Source organism: Microcaecilia unicolor, chromosome 7 (assembly GCF_901765095.1).
Source record: "Microcaecilia unicolor chromosome 7, aMicUni1.1, whole genome shotgun sequence".
Lineage (NCBI taxonomy): Eukaryota > Metazoa > Chordata > Amphibia > Gymnophiona > Siphonopidae > Microcaecilia > Microcaecilia unicolor.
Genome location: NC_044037.1, coordinates 131,235,033 through 131,253,754, shown reverse-complemented (window position 1 = coordinate 131,253,754; position 18,722 = coordinate 131,235,033). Strand labels below are relative to the sequence as shown.

At 46.7% G+C, this 18,722-nt stretch overlaps 1 protein-coding gene across 6 annotated transcripts in view; it reads left to right on the top strand.

The window, feature by feature from the left end:
• The window catches only part of FTCD (formimidoyltransferase cyclodeaminase), a 1,011,684-nt gene that overhangs the window by 602,006 nt on the left and 390,956 nt on the right, over nucleotides 1-18,722 (top strand). The gene's annotated exons all lie outside the window — the stretch shown is intronic.

Here is an 18,722-nt window from a genome sequence, read left to right as displayed (position 1 = left end):
GCTGATACTTTGGCCTGGATTTCGGCTGAGATTTCTGGTGTGGAGAGGTAGATCTGGGAGTCATCAGCCTACAGATGATACTGAAAACCATGGGATGAGATCAGAGTACCAAGGGAAGAAGTATAGATGGAGAAAAGAAGAGGTCCCAGGATGGATCCCTGAGGTACACCAACTGACAGTGGGATAGAAGTAGAGGAGGATCCACTAGAGTATACACTAAAGGTACGCAGGGAGAGATAAGAAGAAAACCAGGAAAGAACAGAGCCCTGAAATCCAAGTGAGGACAGCGTATCAAGGAGTAGGCTGTGATCAACAGTGTCAAAAGCAGCAGATAGCTTGAGAAGGATAAGGATAGAATAGAGACCTTTGGATCTGGCCAGGAACAGATCATTGGAGACTTTAGCAAGCACTGTTTCAGTTGAATGAAGGGGGCGAAAGCCAGATTGAAGTGGATCAAGAATAGCTTGAGATGAAAGAACGTCAAGGCAACGGCGGTGAACAGCACGTTCAAGTATCTTGGATAGGAAAGGGAGGAGGGAGATGGGGCGATAGTTGGAAGGACAGGTAGGGTCCATTGAAGGTTTTTTAAGGAGTGGTGTGACTACGGCATGTTTGAAGGCATCAGGAACAGTCGCAGTGGCCTGTGAAAGATTGAAGATATGACAGATAAAAGGGATGACAGTAGGAGAGATAGTGTTAAGTAGATGGGTGGGAATAGGATCAGAGGAACAGGTAGTTAGTTTTGAGGAGGAAATAAGATGTGTAGTTTCCTCTTCAGTGATTTCAGAAAAGGAAGAAAAAGAGGCAGGGGTTGGAGGGTTGAGAGAATGGACTAAGGGAAGGACAGTTGGAGTTGACCTGGTTGAGAATTCAAGTTTAATCTTGTGAACCTTATCATGAAAGAACTCAGCAAGAGTCTGGGGGGAAAGTGAAGGAGGGGATGGAGGTGAAGGCACTTTGAGGAGAGAGTTCGGTGTGGCAAAGAGATGTCGAGAGTTTGAGCCAAGAGAATTTATCATCTAGATGTAATAGTCCTGTTTGGCAAGTAAAAGAGCAGACTGGAAGGAGGTCAGCAAGAATTTGAAATGTATGAAGTCAGCATGGGCACGGGATTTCAGCCAAAGGCATTCTGCAGAGCAGGCACAGGAATGTAGGTAGCGGATTCTAGAGGTCAGCCAAGGCTGGGGTTTGGTACGTTTTACAGAACGGGGAATGGGAGGAGCGAGAGTATCCAGAGCAGAGGACAGAATAGTAATATCGGAAGAGACAGCCTCATTGACAGACTTGGATAACATAGTGGTAGAGAGGGGATTTGAAACATTGGAGGACAGAGTAGAAGGGTCAATAGCCTGAAGATTCCTAAATGTATTGGTTAAGATTGGACGGGACTGGGGAGGGGGTTGTTTAAGTGTGAAAGTTATCAAATGATGGTCAGAGAGGTGAAGAGTTGAGTCACAGAAACTGGAGAGTGAGCAGTTTGAGAAGATAAGATCAAGACAGTGGCCATTCTGGTGAGTGGGGGCAGTGGAGCACAGTTGAAGATTGAAAGAGGATGTTAAAGCAAGGAACTGCGAAGCATAAGAGTCAGAGGGATCATTAGCATGAATGTTAAAATCCCCAAGAATGAGGGAAGGAGATGAAGGTTAAAGAAAGAAGGAAAACCAAGCATCAAAGTCAGTGAGAAAGGAAGAAAGGGACTTATCAGGGGGTCGATAAATGACTGCTACTCGGAGAGGCAGAGGAGCAAATAGAAGGATGGAGTGGACTTCGAAGGAAGAAAAACAGTGAGACTGAGGTAGAAGAAGAGGTTGAAATCTACAAGAAGGTGAAAGTAGCAGCCTGACACCACCTCCGCAGCCAACCGGGCGAGGAGTATGGGAGAATAGATAACCTCCATGGCAAAGGGCCACGATTGAAGCAGAGTCTTCAGGGTAAAGCCAAGTTTCAGTTAGGGCAAGCAGATGGAGTACGAGAGATAAAGAGGTCATGGATGTAGGAAAGTTTGTTACAGACAGAGCGGGCATTCCACAGAGTGCAAGAGAAAGCTAGGGAAGGAGGGGGAGGAGAGGAACAGAAATTAGATTGGAGATATCACGGTGTGACCTGCACAAATAGGATGAGAGCTGATGTGGAGGACCAGGATTGGGATTAATGTCCCCAGTGGAGAGCAGGAGGAGCAAGAGAGTATGGAGAAGAGTAGGAGAGGTATGACGACAGCGATGAAGGCGAAATGTACTCAGATAGAAAGGAGATGGATGAATGGAAGGAAGGAAATGTTGAAGGTTGAGAGCTGAGAAAAAGGAAGAGGAAAAAAGAGATGGTGAGATGATGAATATAGAGGGTGGACAATGTGTTCCTGCAGTGTACAGTGGTTTCAGATGGAGAAACAGATTAGGAAGGGACAGTACCAAGAAGAAAAAGTGTACTAGTGTACTGGAGCCATAAATAGTAACTGGGAGAAAAATAAATGTAAAGAGAAAAATGCCCCGGTGCATGGCACCTAGAGCAGAGGCCCTGAGTGGATCAGAGTTGACCTGGGAGTCACTCTGGAGAAGGCTGTAAAGGATAAGCACAGTGGTGTGCTGGAGCCGGCTCGGTCCGGCTCGCAAGAGCCGCTTGTTAAATTTTGACAGCTCTTGCGAGCTGGTTGTTCTTTGGGGCGAGCCAGCTCCATTACACGAGGTAAGCATGGCAGGAGGGTGCCATCACAGGCCATGCTTACCTCCCCTCCCGCTCCCAAACATGTCCAGCGATTGTTCTTCGCCCCCACCGTCCCCTCCCGCTCCCATCCATCTTTTTTATTACCTCTCCGTTGAAGCGCGCGTTATTTAAAGCCCTGCTGCCCATCTCCAGCCTTCCTTGTTTGCTTCGATGAGTTCGTTCGTGCCCTTAGTCTCGCCTTCTGACATCTGACATCAGAAGGCGGGACTAAGGGCACGAACGAACTCATCGAAGAGAGAAGACAATTGCTGGGTATGGATGGATAGAGGGGGGCAGGGGAGAGAGGAGAGTTTCAGGACATGGATGGAGGGGAGGGAAGGGAGAGAGAAGAAATGCTGGACATGGAGGGAAGATAGAGGAAGGAGATTAGATGAGGGAAAAGGAAGTGAGGAGAGAAGCTGCACATGGATGGAGAAAATAGGCAGAAGCTGGATCCACTGTACAGTCAAGTCTGCGGAGGACCAGAAAGGAGGAAAGAAAAGAAATAAGTGGAAAGGAAGCCCTGGAAACGGAGTCAAGGGAACAGATAGAGAGCAGCAGAATCAGATACTGGGCCAGCATGATCAGAGAAACAAAGTCACCAGACAACAAAGGTAGAAAAAATAATTTTATTTTCATTATAGTGTTTGGAATATGTCCACTTTGAGAATCAGGTGCTGAACGTTAAAAGTTTATATTTATTTACTTATTTATGGCATTTTATCCCTGTTATGATTGGGGTCTGAACCCCTCTCAAACTTACCTCTTTCCTGGGGGTCAGCTTCTTAGCTGGCTTCTGTTTCTTTTCTCTGTCCTTTCTGAGCTGGCTCTGTTTCTCTGTGCTGGCAGCTTCCAGCAGCATGGCTCTAATTGTTTCACTATACTGCACCTGTGTGTGTGTTGCCTGAGTTGCTCTACCTCTCTTTGGGTGTACTGGCTTCAAGTGCTTCACAGTGTTGCATTGGTGTGGGTTGGGCCTCTCTGGGTCAGTGTGCTTTTGCCTAGTGGAGTGTGACATCATCAGGGAGGGCCTTGATAAGGAAGTGGTGTTGTTTCCTTCAGAGCCTTTGCAACAGTGGTGTTTGCTTTAGGTAGGGTGGTGCAGTGTGCACTTCTGACTTTGTGTCTAGTTTCCCTGCTTGCTTTTGCTAAGGGCCAGGTTAGTGTTAGTGCAGTGTGCACTGGTGACTGTGTATTTAGCTTTCCTGCTTTTTCCTTAATGTTCCCCTGCTTTTCCCTCTTGGTTTTGGAAGCATTGCTGTGTGTAGGGCTTTGGAAGCTCTGTTGCTGATAGAAGGACTTCAGGGTTTGGTGTTGTTAGGAACACTGCAGAGTTTGCTGTTAGAAGTACTTCTGGTGTTTGTGCTATTGGGAGCATTGCAGTCTTTGCTGTTGGTGTTTGGTGATTTAGAATCACTTTTGGCTTATGTGTTAGCTTACCTGCTTTTTCCTTGTGGCTCCCCTGTCTTCCCTTTTAGTGCTAGGAGCTCTTCTGGTTGCTTGCCAGAATAGTGCTTATGAAGCACCTTGTTAGTTTTGTACCTAGCGGGCTAGAGCAGTGTTAGTTTTGTGTTTAGCTTGTTAGTGTACAGCTCTGCTTGTAGCTTGGTGCTTAGTAGCACCTGTGTTAGCTTTGTGTTTAGTTCCCTGCTCTGTTAGTTTAGGGCTTAGGAAGTCCTTTTCTTGAGCAGGGCTTAGGGGCTCCTGTTTAGTATAGGGCTTAGGAAGTCCTTTTGTCAGTTTACTGTTAGGAACACTCCTGCTGGTTTAGGGCTTGGGAGCACGTAGATCAGTTTAGGTTTAGGAGCACTTCTGTTTCCAGTCCTGGTCCCTATGTCATCCGGTATCCAGTAAGTCCTGTTGGCTACTCGAACCTAGGAGCTCAACTCCTGGGGGGCTTAGTAGCTAAGTGCAGGTGAAGCTGTGTGGACCAGTCCGGTGTGCTCCAGTCCGGTGTTCCAGTCCTGTGTCCTCCAGTCCGGGGGATTCCAATCGAGTGTTCCAGTCCGGGGGATTGCAGTCCAGTGTTCCAGTTCTGTGTCCTCCAGTCCGGGGGATTCCAGTCCATGTGTTCCGGTTCGCTGGGCAGTGCCTGCAGTCCCTGCCGGTGTGCTTACCCAGTGTTGGTTGGTGGGTTTTGCCTGCTGCTGTCGCTCCTCATCAGCAGCCCAAGGGCTCACGTTTGCTCCAGAGCCCGGCCCCACGGGCTCTGAACCTGAGAACCTGACAGATTGCAAAGGCCATGGGCCCGGCAAGAACCCCCACCCAGCTGACCCAGCTGGGGTCCAGTTCCATCATTGTTCTTGATCCTTCTATGACTCTTCGTCAGTATCGTGGGAAACTTTTGTCTCATCCTGTTTTGAAGAAGACCCCTGAAGCGGCAGCTGAGAGAAAACGTGTCCGGTGGCTTGGAATCGCTGAAAACCCAGTTTCAGATATGGACCCCTTTATCACGCTCGCTGAATATCGCCGCAGCCTGGTCTTGAATCCAGCTTTGTGGGATACTCCTGAAGCTGTCGCTGAGAGGAGACGTCTTGGGAATTCCATGCTCTGGGCCCAGCAGGGGTCCAGTCCCATTCAAGCAGAGCGCCCAGACAAGCTTCTGAATCCAGTCCAAGCAGCGCGTTCAGCCAAGCTTCAGAGTCCAGTCCGAGGGACGCTGCTGACCGAGCCTCCGATGCCAGTTCAAGGGGCGCTTCCACTCAAGCCTCGGAGCCTAGTCCAAGGGACGCTCCTAACCGAGTCGCCGACTCCAGTTCAAGTGGCGCTTCCACTCAAGCCTCTGAGTCCAGTCCGAGGGGTGCTTCTGACCGAGTCTCCGATTCCAGTCCAAGCAGCGCTTCAAGCCAAGTCTCTGCGTCGGGTTCAAGTGGCGCTGTCTACTGAGCCTTATAGTACCAGTTTGGATCCTAGTTCCAACCCCATTTTTGAGCTGGATCCGTTTCTGACGCTCCATGATTACCGTGTCAAACTGTTGTCTGATCCAGCCCTGAAGAATACTCCTGAAGCTGCAGCGGAGAGAAGGCGTGTCTCCTGGCTTGGGTTCGAAGAAAACCCAGTTTCTGCTATTGATCCCTCTACCAAGCTGTTCTTTTACCGCTTCCAACTCCTATCGGATCCCGCCCTGCGGGATACTCCTGAAGCCCAAGCTGAAAGAAGGTGGCTTCCTGATTTTTCCCGCCAAACTTCTGAGTCCAGCCTGAAGGGCTTTGCCTGCCGAGATGCTGAGTCCGGATCGAGTGGCAGCAGTGGCAGCCGAGATGCTGAGTCCGGAGCGAGTTGCAGCAGTGACAGCCGAGATGCTGAGTCCGGAGTGAGATGCAGCAGTGGCAGCCAAGATGCTGAGTCCGGAGCGAGTTGCAGCAGGGGCAGCCAAGATGCTGAGTCTGGAGTGAGTTGCAGCATTGGCAGTCAAGATGCTGAGTCTGGATCGAGTTGCAGTTCCAGTCAAGATGCTGAGTCTATGATGAGTGCTGAGTTTGCACCAAGTGCAGAGTCCATCCGAGATGCTGAGTCCGGGTCAAGTTGGAGTTCCAGTCCCAGGCAGGATGCTGAATCCGGGTCAAGTTGGAGTTCCAGTCCCAGGCAAGATGCTGAGTCCAGGTCAAGTGGGAGTTGCAGTTCCAGTCAAGATGCTGAGTCTGGATCGAGTTGCAGTTCCAGTCAAGATGCTGAGTCTGGATTGAGTTGTAGTTCCAGTCAAGAAGCTGAGTCTGGATCGAGTTGCAGTCCCAGCCGGGATGCTGAGTCTACACCGAGTGATGAGTCCATGATGAGGGCTGAGTCTACATCGAGTGCAGAGCCCAGCCGAGATAATGAGTCCACGATGAGTGCTGAGTCTACACCGAGTGCAGAGCCCAGCCGAGATGATGAGTTCACGATGAGTGCTGAGTCTGCACCGAGTGCAGAGTTCAGCCGAGATGCCGAATCAGAATTGAGTTGCAGTTCCAGTCAAGATGCTGAGTCTGGATCGAGTTGCAGTTCCAGTCAAGATGCTGAGTCGGGGTCAAGTTACAGTCCCGGCCAAGATGCTGAGTCCGGTGAGAGTTGCCGTCCCGGCCAAGATGCTGAGTCCGGGTCAAGTTGGAGTTCCAGTCCTAGGCAAGATGCTGAGTCTGGGTCAAGTTGCAGTCCCGGCCAAGATGCCGAGTCCGGGCCAAGTTGGAGTTCCAGTTCCAGGCAAGATGCTGAGTCCGGGTCAAGTTGCAACTCCAGTCAAGATGTTGAGTCCGGTGAGAGTTGGAGTTCCAGTTCCAGGCAAGATGCTGAGTCCGGGTCAAGTTGCAGTCCCAGCCAAGATGCTGAGTCCGGGTCAAGTTGGAGTTCCAGTCCCAGGCAAGATGCTGAGTCCGGGTCAAGTTGGAGTTCCAGTCCCAGACAAGATGCTGAGTCTGGGTCAAGTTGCAGTCCCGGTCAAGAGGCTGAGTCCAGGTCAAGTTGCAGTTCCGGCCAAGATGCTGAGTCCGGAGCGAGTTCCAGTGCCAGCCGAGATGCTGAGTCTATGCTGAGTACCAAGTCCAGCCAAGATGCTGAGTCTGAGTTGAGTAGCAGTTCCAGCCAAGATGCTGAGGCCGGACCAGGTTGCAGTCTCAGGCAAGATGCTGAGTCTACTCCGAGTTCCCATTTCAGCCAAGATGTTGAACTCCTTCTGAGTTCCAGCTCCAGCCAAGGGGCAAGGTCTAGTCTGAAGTCCAGTTCGAGTTCCTGTCTGGCTTCAGATTCCAGGATGGGTGTGGGCTCTAGCCCAGTTCTGGCTGCTACAGTGGAGTGCCAGGAAGTCAAGGAAGTTGTGGACTCCTTCAGGAGATGGTTCCTGTTGATTAGAACTCCGCTTGTTGCATCCAAGACTCTGATCCTGCCTAGCAGCCGTTCTAAAGAGCCTCGTGGCGGCCAAAGCCATTCTGGTTTCCTAGTTCCAGATGTACTTGTCACGTCCTGCCCAGCCGCCCAGATTTATGTTGTGAAACCCATTGGGAGATTTCATCACAGCTACCCATGGAGACCTAAATTGTCTTTTGAGACCTGGAGCTCCCGAGGGGACAAGGGAGCCTTGAGGGGGAGATGCTGTTATGATTGGGGTCTGAACCCCTCTCAAACTTACCTCTTTCCTGGGGGTCAGCTTCTTAGCTGGCTTCTGTTTCTTTTCTCTGTCCTTTCTGAGCTGGCTCTGTCTCTCTGTGCTGGCAGCTTCCAGCAGCATGGCTCTAATTGTTTCACTATACTGCACCTGTTTGTGTGTTGCCTGAGTTGCTCTACCTCTCTTTGGGTGTACTGGCTTCAAATGCTTCACAGTGTTGCATTGGTGTGGGTTGGGCCTCTCTGGGTCAGTGTGCTTTTGCCTAGGTCTAGGGAGTGTGACATCATCAGGGAGGGCCTTGATAAGGAAGTGGTGTTGTTTCCTTCAGAGCCTTTGCAACAGTGGTGTTTGCTTTAGGTAGGGTGGTGCAGTGTGCACTTTTGACTTTGTGTCTAGTTTCCCTGCTTGCTTTTGCTAAGGGCCAGGTTAGTGTTAGTGCAGTGTGCACTGGTGACTGTGTATTTAGCTTTCCTGCTTTTCTCTTATGGTTCCCCTGCTTTTCCCTCTTGGTTTTGGAAGCATTGCTGTGTGTAGGGCTTTGGAAGCTCTGTTGCTGATAGAAGGACTTCAGGGTTTTGTGTTGTTAGGAACACTGCAGAGTTTGCTGTTAGAAGTACTTCTGGTGTTTGTGCTATTGGGAGCATTGCAGTCTTTGCTGTTGGTGTTTGGTGATTTAGAATCACTTTTGGCTTATGTGTTAGCTTACCTGCTTTTTCCTTGTGGCTCCCCTGTCTTCCCTTTTAGTGCTAGGAGCTCTTCTGGTTGCTTGCCAGAATAGTGCTTATGAAGCACCTTGTTAGTTTTGTACCTAGCGGGCTAGAGCAGTGTTAGTTTTGTGTTTAGCTTGTTAGTGTACAGCTCTGCTTGTAGCTTGGTGCTTAGTAGCACCTGTGTTAGCTTTGTGTTTAGTTCCCTGCTCTGTTAGTTTAGGGCTTAGGAAGTCCCTTTCTTGAGCAGGGCTTAGGGGCTCCTGTTTAGTATAGGGCTTAGGAAGTCCTTTTGTCAGTTTACTGTTAGGAACACTCCTGCTGGTTTAGGGCTTGGGAGCACGTAGATCAGTTTAGGTTTAGGAGCACTTCTGTTTCCAGTCCTGGTCCCTATGTCATCCGGTATCCAGTAAGTCCTGTTGGCTACTCGAACCTAGGAGCTCAACTCCTGGGGGGCTTAGTAGCTAAGTGCAGGTGAAGCTGTGTGGACCAGTCCGGTGTGCTCCAGTCCGGTGTTCCAGTCCTGTGTCCTCCAGTCCAGGGGATTCCAATCGAGTGTTCCAGTCCGGGGGATTGCAGTCCAGTGTTCCAGTTCTGTGTCCTCCAGTCCAGGGGATTTCAGTCCATGTGTTCCGGTTCGCTGGGCAGTGCCTGCAGTCCCTGCCGGTGTGCTTACCCAGTGTTGGTTGGTGGGTTTTGCCTGCTGCTGTCGCTCCTCATCAGCAGCCCAAGGGCTCACGTTTGCTCCAGAGCCCGGCCCCGCGGGCTCTGAACCTGAGAACCTGACAATCCCATATTAAACATGAATTAGATTGGAACCTGGGATCATTTAATTTTTTTTTTCTGGAGAGAGTAATGCATTGCCCCCCCCCCCCCCAGCTACAGCCAGCTCTGCAATTTGGGGGGGGGGGCGCAGAGGTGGAAGGGGAGTACAGAGGTGGATGGGGGGGGCGCAGTGGTGGACCGGGGAGAGAGCCTGTTGTTAAAAATTTACCAGCACACCACTGGATAAGCAGATGAGCTGCAAGTCCTCCACAGCACCTGAAAGGCAGCCAGTGATAGAACTGGGCACCTCTCAGCTGAGGAAAGGCTTACCAAGGGTTAGGCCAAAACCAGCATTCCTCCCCCTCAGGGTCGCCTGATCCTAGCCAAAAAGCACCTGGAAACCCTTGGCACTTGGAGCCCTGTGCCCTGGGAAGATCGGGGTGGACCTGGGAGTCACCCCAGATACAGCTGTGAGGAAATGCAGAAGGACAGCAAGTCCTCCACAGCACCTGGTAGGAGTGCTGGGTACCTAGAGCGGAGGCCCTGAGTGGAGCAGAGTGGACCTGGGAGTCACCCCGGAGAAGGCTGTAAAGGATATGCAGATGAGCTGCAAGTCCTCCACAGCTCCTGAAAGGCAGCCGGTGGTGGAGCTGGGCACCTCTCAGCTAAGGAAAGGCTTACCAGGGGTTAGGCTGAAGCCAGCATTCCTCCCCCTGAGGGCCACCTGATCACAATAATCACCCATTATTATTGTGTTGAGTTACCTTCTTAATCTCTGGCTTCACCTCAGTTTTTATTTCATAAGCATCATAATGCTCTAATGTAGCAAAAGAATTAATGGGGGAGGGTGGAAGCTACCATGTCACAGGTGACCTATCTATTATTGGCTTGTTTTATTCTCCAAGACAATGGTGGTAAATTAGCTGGATGCTGTGTAGTCCTAGAAGAAGCTCCTTTAATTGTAGCCAATTAGTGTTTGAATTTGGTGAGCTCCTCTCTTAAAGTAAAGACTGAAGGCTTAGCATGGAGAGAATGGTTCAGGCAGGTGAGATAATCCTCCAGAGCACAAACAAGTCAGGGACACCCAGGGAAGTCAGGAGCAGCCCTCCGGCATATACTTTTACAATATTTATAGAAACAGAGAAAAATGTTGGCAGATAAAGCCCACATAGCTCATGGAATCTGCTCAACCATACTATCTTTTCCTTTCCCTTAGAAATCCTACATGCTAGTCCCACATTTTCTTGGATTCAGATATAGTCTTTGCCTTCACCACCTCCATCGGGAGGCTGTTCTATGCATCCACTACCCTTTCCATAAAGAGGTTTTTCCTTAGATTACTACTGAGTCTATCCCCTTTTACCTTTATCCTATTCCCCCCTGTTCCAGAGCTTCTAATTGAAAGAGACTTGCCTCTTGTGCACTTATTCCATGCAGATATTTAAGTGTCTTTGTCATATCTTCTGTCTCCCACCTTCCTTCCAAATTATGCTTATTGAGATCTTTAAGTCTGTCCACATACACTTTATAATGAGGTCTACTGGACATTTTAATAGCCACCCTCTGGACTGACTCCATCCTGTTTATATATATTTTGAAGTTGTGGTCTCTACAATCGCACACTGTACTCTATATGAGGTCTCACTAAAGACTTACACAGAGGCACTATCATCTCCATTTTCCTGCTGGCCATTCCTTTCTCTGTGCACCCAAGCATCCTTCTGGCTTTTGCTGTCACCTTTTCTATCTGTTTGACCACCTTAAGATCACCCGCAAGTCCTGTTCTTCTTTCATGCACAGAAGTACTTTACTCACTTTACTGTTCTGTCCCTTGGATTTTTGCAGCCCAAATGCATGATGTTGTATTTCTAGCATTCAGTCTTAACTGCCAAATTCTAGACCATTCTTCAAGTTTTGCTAGATTCTTCCTCATGCTGTCCACACCATCAGGAGTATCCACCCTATTGCAGATTTTGGTATCGTCACAAAGGATCAAACTTTACCAGGCAGCCCTTCCATAGCATCACATACAAAAACATTAAAAAGAACTCAGCCAACAACCAATCCTTGTGGCACTCCATTCTTAAAATTCCTTTCCTCGGAGTGAACTTCATTTACCACTACCTCTTGTCATCTTCGACTCAACCAGTTTCTTACCCAGTCAGTCACTTTAGGATCCATACCGAGGAGGCATTCAGTTAATTTATAAGTTACCTACGCAGAACTATGTCAATGGCTTTGCTAAAATCTAAGTATACCACATCTAGCGCTTTCCCTCAATCCAAATCTCTGGCCACCCAGTAAAAAAAAAATGATTCTGATTCATCTGACAAGACCTACCTCTAGTAAAACCATTTTGCATTGAGTCTTACAGTCGATTGGATTCCAGAAACTTCACTATTCTCTTTTTTAGAAGTGTTTCCATATTTCTACACACCACAGATGTCAGACTAATAGACCTTTAGTTACGAACCTCCTCCTTACTACCGCTTTTGTGGAGAAGGACCACATCTACCCTTCTCCAGTCCTCTGGGACCACTCTAGAGAATCATTGAAAATTTCAGACAGGGGAGCTGCCAAAATGTCTTTGAGTTACATGTAAGGCAACAGAAGACTGTCTGAAGTAGGAGAATCTTTATCTTGGAACCTTGTGAAAGTCTTGATTCTTTGTGGCCTCACTTGGACCAGGCCTGTGTACTGGTCAAATACACACTGTGACTGTCCTCCCAATATTTAGCTGGTGTTGGCCTGTGTGGTGATTGACCGACGCTGGTGTTTAGACTGAATATTCAATGCCAGTATTTGGTTTCATTTTTGACATAACCAATATTCAGCACTAACTGGTTAAGGGGCCCTTTACAAAGGTGTGCTGAAAAATGGCCTGTGGTAGTGTAGACGTGTGTTTTGGGCGCGTGCAGAATCGTTTTTCAGTGCACCAGTAAAAAATGCCTTTTTAAAAATTTTTGTGGAAAATGGACATGTGGCAAAATGAAAATTGGCGCACGTCCATTTTGGGTCTGAGACCTTACCGCCAGCCATTGACCTAGCGGTAAGGTCTCATGCAGTAACTGGGTGGTAATGGTCTACTCGCGTAAAATGCAGATTACCGCCCAATTACCGCCCGCACACCAGAAAATAAAATATTTTCGGGCGCACGTAGCAGATGCGCATTAAAAATGAAATTACTGCAAGGGCCACACGGTAGCCAAGCGGTAACTCAAAATTGAAGTATGTTGGGTGTGTGTAGGCACCTATGCGGCTTAGTAAAACGGCCCCTTGGAGCTTAGTGGTTAAAGATAGGCCTGCTATTTATACAGCCTATTTTAACCTCTAAACCTAGCTGGTTTGGCACTGAATATCCATGCGTAACCAGCAATGTTGCTTGGCTAGCCGCTATCCATGGATATTCAGCGGGAGATAGCTGGTTATCTCCCACTGAATATCTGCAGTTAGGCACTAAACCACTATTTAACCGGCCAGGAGCCATTCCTGACCAGTTAAATAGTTTTGAATATTAGCTAGTGTGTTGCTTACAGTGTGCACTAGCATGGTAAGGAACAGTGGGAAGTGGACAATGGCTTTTCCGGGACAAACCAAATCGACTCCAAGAGTTCAAAAAAGAAAGTTTATTGATGATTGATAACTTGACTCGACACAGCACTGTGTTTTCTTCTTTTTTTCCCTTTGACACGAGCAGATTTTTGCCATATCAATAAAGGCTACATTGTATTTTTCTCTCATTTGCATGGATATATGTATACACATCACTAGTTATTATTATACTCCTCTTTAATATCTCCTTTCACATTCTCACGTTCTGTCATCAGTTTTTGTACGACTTCATACCCTTCTTATTCTCTGCACCACTGCCACATCTTCTGAGTTTTGCATTTTGTATTATCTACAATCCTTTGTTTTGGTCAGCCTCATTTGATTGTAATGCATTGTTTGTTTGGTTCGTCATGTGTCTCTAGACCATAGTCTACTTTTGGCAAGCTTTCATGGTGTTTGGAAGAAATATATTTTAATTATTTTATTTATCATTTTACTTAATTACATTCACATTTATCACATAAATGTAAGGAAATACAGAAATTAATATAAAAAGGAAAACATTTTCTCTCAACAATATATATTTACATAATTGTCCACAATTGGAAGATCCAAGATCAGGAAAACAATTTTAAAGAAAATAAGAGGAGTGTGGTTTTTCCATGTTTTATTTTGTTTGATTTCTATTGATAAAGAAAATAAGAAAAACTCAAAACGGTTAATCTTACACTTCACATTTTCTGAGGGAGGAAGTTTAATCGGTTATTGCAGCCGGTACAGTGGTAACTGAAGGAAGTTGCTGCAGAGGATTCTTCATCTGTTTCCACAAACTCTATAATTTCTTAGGTTCAAACAAATAAGTAATAAGGAAAATAAAACACTTACAAGAAGGGAATCGTGCTAGGAAGGTCCCACCTGGGGCAATGATTCCTGGCTGAAAAGCCAAGACTTCACACCTCCCAGTCTGCGATTCCCTTGATGTGTCAGGAAATATATTCATCTTTGAACCCAAAAAACTATCAACCATATATCAGAAATACAATTTTAAAACGTTGTTCCTATCTAATCAAAGACGAAAGTCACTAATAATCTATAACTTCTGAATTTTCCAAAATGTCAATTAAACACATCTCTTTTCTCTGAAAGAAGATTTTAAAGGAAATATAATTTTAGTGGTGGCTATCAGAAGGTATTAGCAAAGTATCAGAGAAATATTTCTTCAAGAATTCAGTAGCTAATATATAGGATATTATAGGTAAATTTATCATTCTCAAGTTATTTTCCCTTAATTGGTTCTCCAGAAATTCCAGTTTTTACAAGAAAAATAACTATTCTTCATTACCAAATTATCTAATTTTCATAGAGAAGCCATTTCCGTAATCAAAGTCTCTTTTTATATCTTGGACTTCCACTTTGTTAGATAAGTATTAATATAAATTCTTTAACTCACATAGTGAAAAATTTTAAACATCTGAAGAAGACAGTTATTCACATTCTGCTGCAGTTCCTATAGTATGGCCTTTATGACATTATTGGCTTCACCAAGTCCAATTTCTCCACAGAAACCGCTCCAGATATCTTCGGTGGGAAGAGCTCACTCTCCAATCCCCCAGTTGGTTTATTATCTGGAGTCGATGCTGCGCCAGGACCTCCTCGGGTCACATGAAAATCCTAACCCACTTCGGGCGTTTCCATTATTGACCTCCATAGCGAAGCATTACTATTTCCAGGTCTTGGAGGGGTCGTGCCAACAGGGGGACTCAAAGTCACTCCCTCCACTGAGATTCGGCAATAAAGCCTTGCTGTTCCCCGAAGCAAGAACCGATATCCCCGACGTTATGACCCTGAATCTCTCCAAAATAGACTGAGAAGTGGTGGGAACCCCAGCCGTGTTCGAGGAGGACAGCACCACGGCTTTGCCTTTTCTCTTCCCCATTCCCTGGGGAGCGCGCCTTCTTCTTCAGGCATTCTGGTGTAAAACGGGAACTCAACTAGCGTACGTCCTCCCTCAATGCCATCTTGGATCCTCCAGGTTGGGACACTCTTTGTCTGGTTTCTCCTCAGAGGCCTGTCTGATATGGGTAACCCTACAGCATAGCCCTCTGAGTCATTGAAACACGGAAGCCCCTCCACCACTTGCAAGGTGGTGTCCCTTCGGAGGGGGTGTTTGGAAGAAATATATGTATAAAATGACTAATTTCTAAGAAAGTGTTGTCCTAGAGTGTGTTAATTCTGTGGCCTTGCCTAGAAGATTGGAGAAATTCACCTTGAGGTTAAAGGACTAGAGATGAAGGATCCTACCAGTTGTATGGATTGTGTCTGTTATATAGATAGGAGGGGGAGCCTTTAACAAACTCTCCTTGCTGTTGCTGAAGCTTTCTGCTGGTTGGTGGTGGTTGTGAGAAGCCCTAGTGTGACAACTATTATTATCCAGATAGTGATGATATTCAAACTGCTATTTAAATTGTTAACCAGATAAATTTAGGGGAGCAATTAGCTGAATGTTCACTCCATAGACATCTGAGTAAAACACAAGGTTATGTTGTTGAGAATGGTGTTGGATAGGTATTTTACCATGAGACTACATTTCAACAAGATAGCGCCCAAGGCATTTTACAGAATGCAGGTACTATATCATTTGTGGCTGATATTGAATACTAGTGATTTCTGTACAGTGTTTCAGACAGCAATTATGCCTTGCCTAGACTATAGGGTCTACCAGCATGCGTTCTTTAGCCTGTACAGTTGGTCATACTGGTGCATGACTAGTCTTAGGTTTCACCATCTTACCCCAGCATTAATATTATTCCACTGTTTGCCTATTGACTACATAAGTACATACATAAGTATTGCCATACTGGGAAAGACCAAAGGTCCATCAAACCCAGCATCCTGTTTCCAACAGTGGCCAATCCAGGTCACAAATACCTGGCAAAATCCCAGAAATAGTGGATTTTCCCTACGTCCCTTTAATAATGGTCTATGGACTTTTCCTTTAGGAAGCCGTCCAAACCTTTTTAAAACTCTGCTAAGCTAACCGCCTTTACCACATTCTCTGGCAACAAATTCCAGAGTTTAATTACACGTTGAATGAAGAAAACGTTTCTCCGATTAGTTTTAAATTTACTACATTGTAGCTTTATCACATGCCCCCTAGTCCTAGTATTTTTGGAAAGCGTAAACAGACGATTCACATCTACCTGTTCCACCCCACTCATTATTTTATAGACCTCTATCATATCTCCCCTCAGCCGTCTTTTCTCTAAGCTGACGAGCCCTAGCCGCTTTAGCCTTTCCTCATAGGGAAGTCATCCCATCACCTTTATCATTTTCTTCGTCCTTCTCTGTACCTTTTCTAATTCCACTATATATTTTTTGAGATACGGCGACCAGAATTGAACACAATATTCGAGGTGCGGTCGCACCATGGAGCAATACAAAGGCATTATAACATCCTCATTTTTGTTTTCCATTCCTTTCATAATAATACGTAACATTCTATTTGCTTTCTTAGCCGCAGCAGCACACTCAGCAGAAGGATTCAACGTATCATCAACCACGACACCTAGATCCCTTTCTTGGTCTGTGACTCCTAACATGGAACCTTGCATGATGTATCTATTATTCAGGTTCCTCTTTCCCATATGCATCAATTTGCACTTGCTAACATTAAATCTCATCTGCCATTTAGACGTCCAGTCTCCCAGTCTCGTAAGGTCCTCTTGTAATTTTTCACAATCCTTTTGAGATTTAAACAACTTTGAATAACTTTGTGTCATCAGCAAATTTAATTACCTCACTAGTTACTCCCATCTCTAGGTCATTTATAAGTATGTTAAAAAGCAGTGGTCCCAGCACAGACCCCTGGGGAACCCCACTAACTATCCTTCTCCATTGAGAATACTGACCATTTAACCCTAATCTCTGTTTTTTATCTTTTAACCAGTTTTGAATCCACAATAGAACACTACATCCTATCCCATGACTCTCCAATTTCCTCTGGAGTCTTTCATGAGGTACTTTATCAAACACCTTCTGAAAATCCAGATACACAATATCAGCCGGTTCCCCTTTATCCACATGTTTGTTCACCCCTTCAAAGAAATGTAGTAGATTGGTGAGGCAAGATTTCCCTTCACTAAATCCATGTTGACTTGGAGGGGCATTTTCGAATGGGGACGCCCATCTCTAAGGGCGCCCATCTCTGAGGACATCCCCGCGAAGGGGCGGGGCATCCCGCTTGGGAGCCAACTTTTCAAAATTATTGGGGATGCAAAGCCCAGTGGAAATAACCCCTCCCTGGACATATACAAGGAATTTTCTCAACACTAGGGGTGCTCAAGCACCCACAGCACCCATAGAGCCAGCTCCTATGGCATTCCATATTATCAAAACAAGATGGGCATCCATCTTTCATTTTGATAATACAGTCGGGGACGCCCAAATCTTTAGGTCGACCTAAGAGATGATCGACCTAAATGTTGAGATGGTCGACCTTAGAGATGGGCTACCTCGGTTTTCGCCAATAATGGAAACCGAGGACGCTCATCTCAAAAACGACCAAATCCAAGGCATTTGGTCATGGGAGGAGCCAGCATTTGTAGTGCACTGCTCCCCTTCACATGCCAGGACACCAACCGGGCACCCTAGGGAGCACTGCAGGGGACTTCAGAAATTGCTCCCATGAACATAGCTCCCTTACCTTGTGTGCCGAGCCCCCCAACCCCCCCAACCCACTCCCCACAACTGTACACCACTACCATAGCCCTAAGGGGTGAAGGGGGGCACCTACATGTGGGTACAGTGGGTTTCGGGTGGGTTTTGAAGGGCTCATATTTACCACCACAAGTGTAACAGGTAGGGGGGATGGGCCTGGGGTCCGCCTGCCTGAAGTGCTCTGCACCCATTAAAACTGCTCCAGGGACCTGCATACTGCTGTGATGGAGCTGGGTATTACATTTGAGGCTGGCATAAAGACTGGCAAAATTTTTAAAAACATTATTTTTTCTTTTTGGGTGGGAGGGGGTTGGTGACCCCTGGGGGAGTAAGGGGAGGTGATCCCAGATTCCCTCTGGTGGTCATCTGGTCAGTTCGGGCACCTTGTCGAGGCTTGGTCGTGAAAAGAAATGGACCAAGTAAAGTTGGCCAAATGCTCGTCAGGGACGCCCTTCTTTTTTCCATTATCGGCCGAGGACGCCCATCTCCTAAGCACGCCCCAGTCCCGCCTTCACTACACTGCCGACACGCCCCCCGTGAACTTTGGTCATTCCCGCGACGGAAAGCAGTTGAGGGCGCCGAAAATCGGCTTTCGATTTTGCTGATTTGGCCGACCTTGCGAGAAGGACGCCCATCTCCCGCTTTGTGTCGGAAGATGGGCACCCTTCTCTTTCAAAAATGCCCCTGTTTGTCTCATTAATCCATGCTTTTGAATTTGCTCTGTGATTTTGTTCTTTATAATAGTCTCTACCATTTTGCCCGGCACCGACGTCAGACTCACCAATCTATAATTTCCTGGATCTCCTCTGGAACCTTTTTTAAAAATCGGCGTTACATTGGCCACCCTCCAATCTTCCGGTACCACGCTCGATTTTAAGAATAAATTAGATATTACTAACAATAACTCCGCAAGTTCATTTTTCAGTTCTAGTAGTACTTTGGGATGAATACCATCTGGTCCAGGAGATTTGCTACTCTTCAATTTGTAGAACTGCCCCATTACATCCTCCAGGTTTATAGAGAATTCATTCAGTTTCTGCAACTCGTCAGCTTCGAATACCATTTCTGGCACTGGTATGTCACCCAAATCTTCCTTGGTGAAGACCGAAGCAAAGAATTCATTTCATCTCTCTGCTACGGCTTTGTCTTCCCTGATCGCCCCTTTTACTCCTTGGTCATCTAGTGATCCAACCGATTCTTTTGCT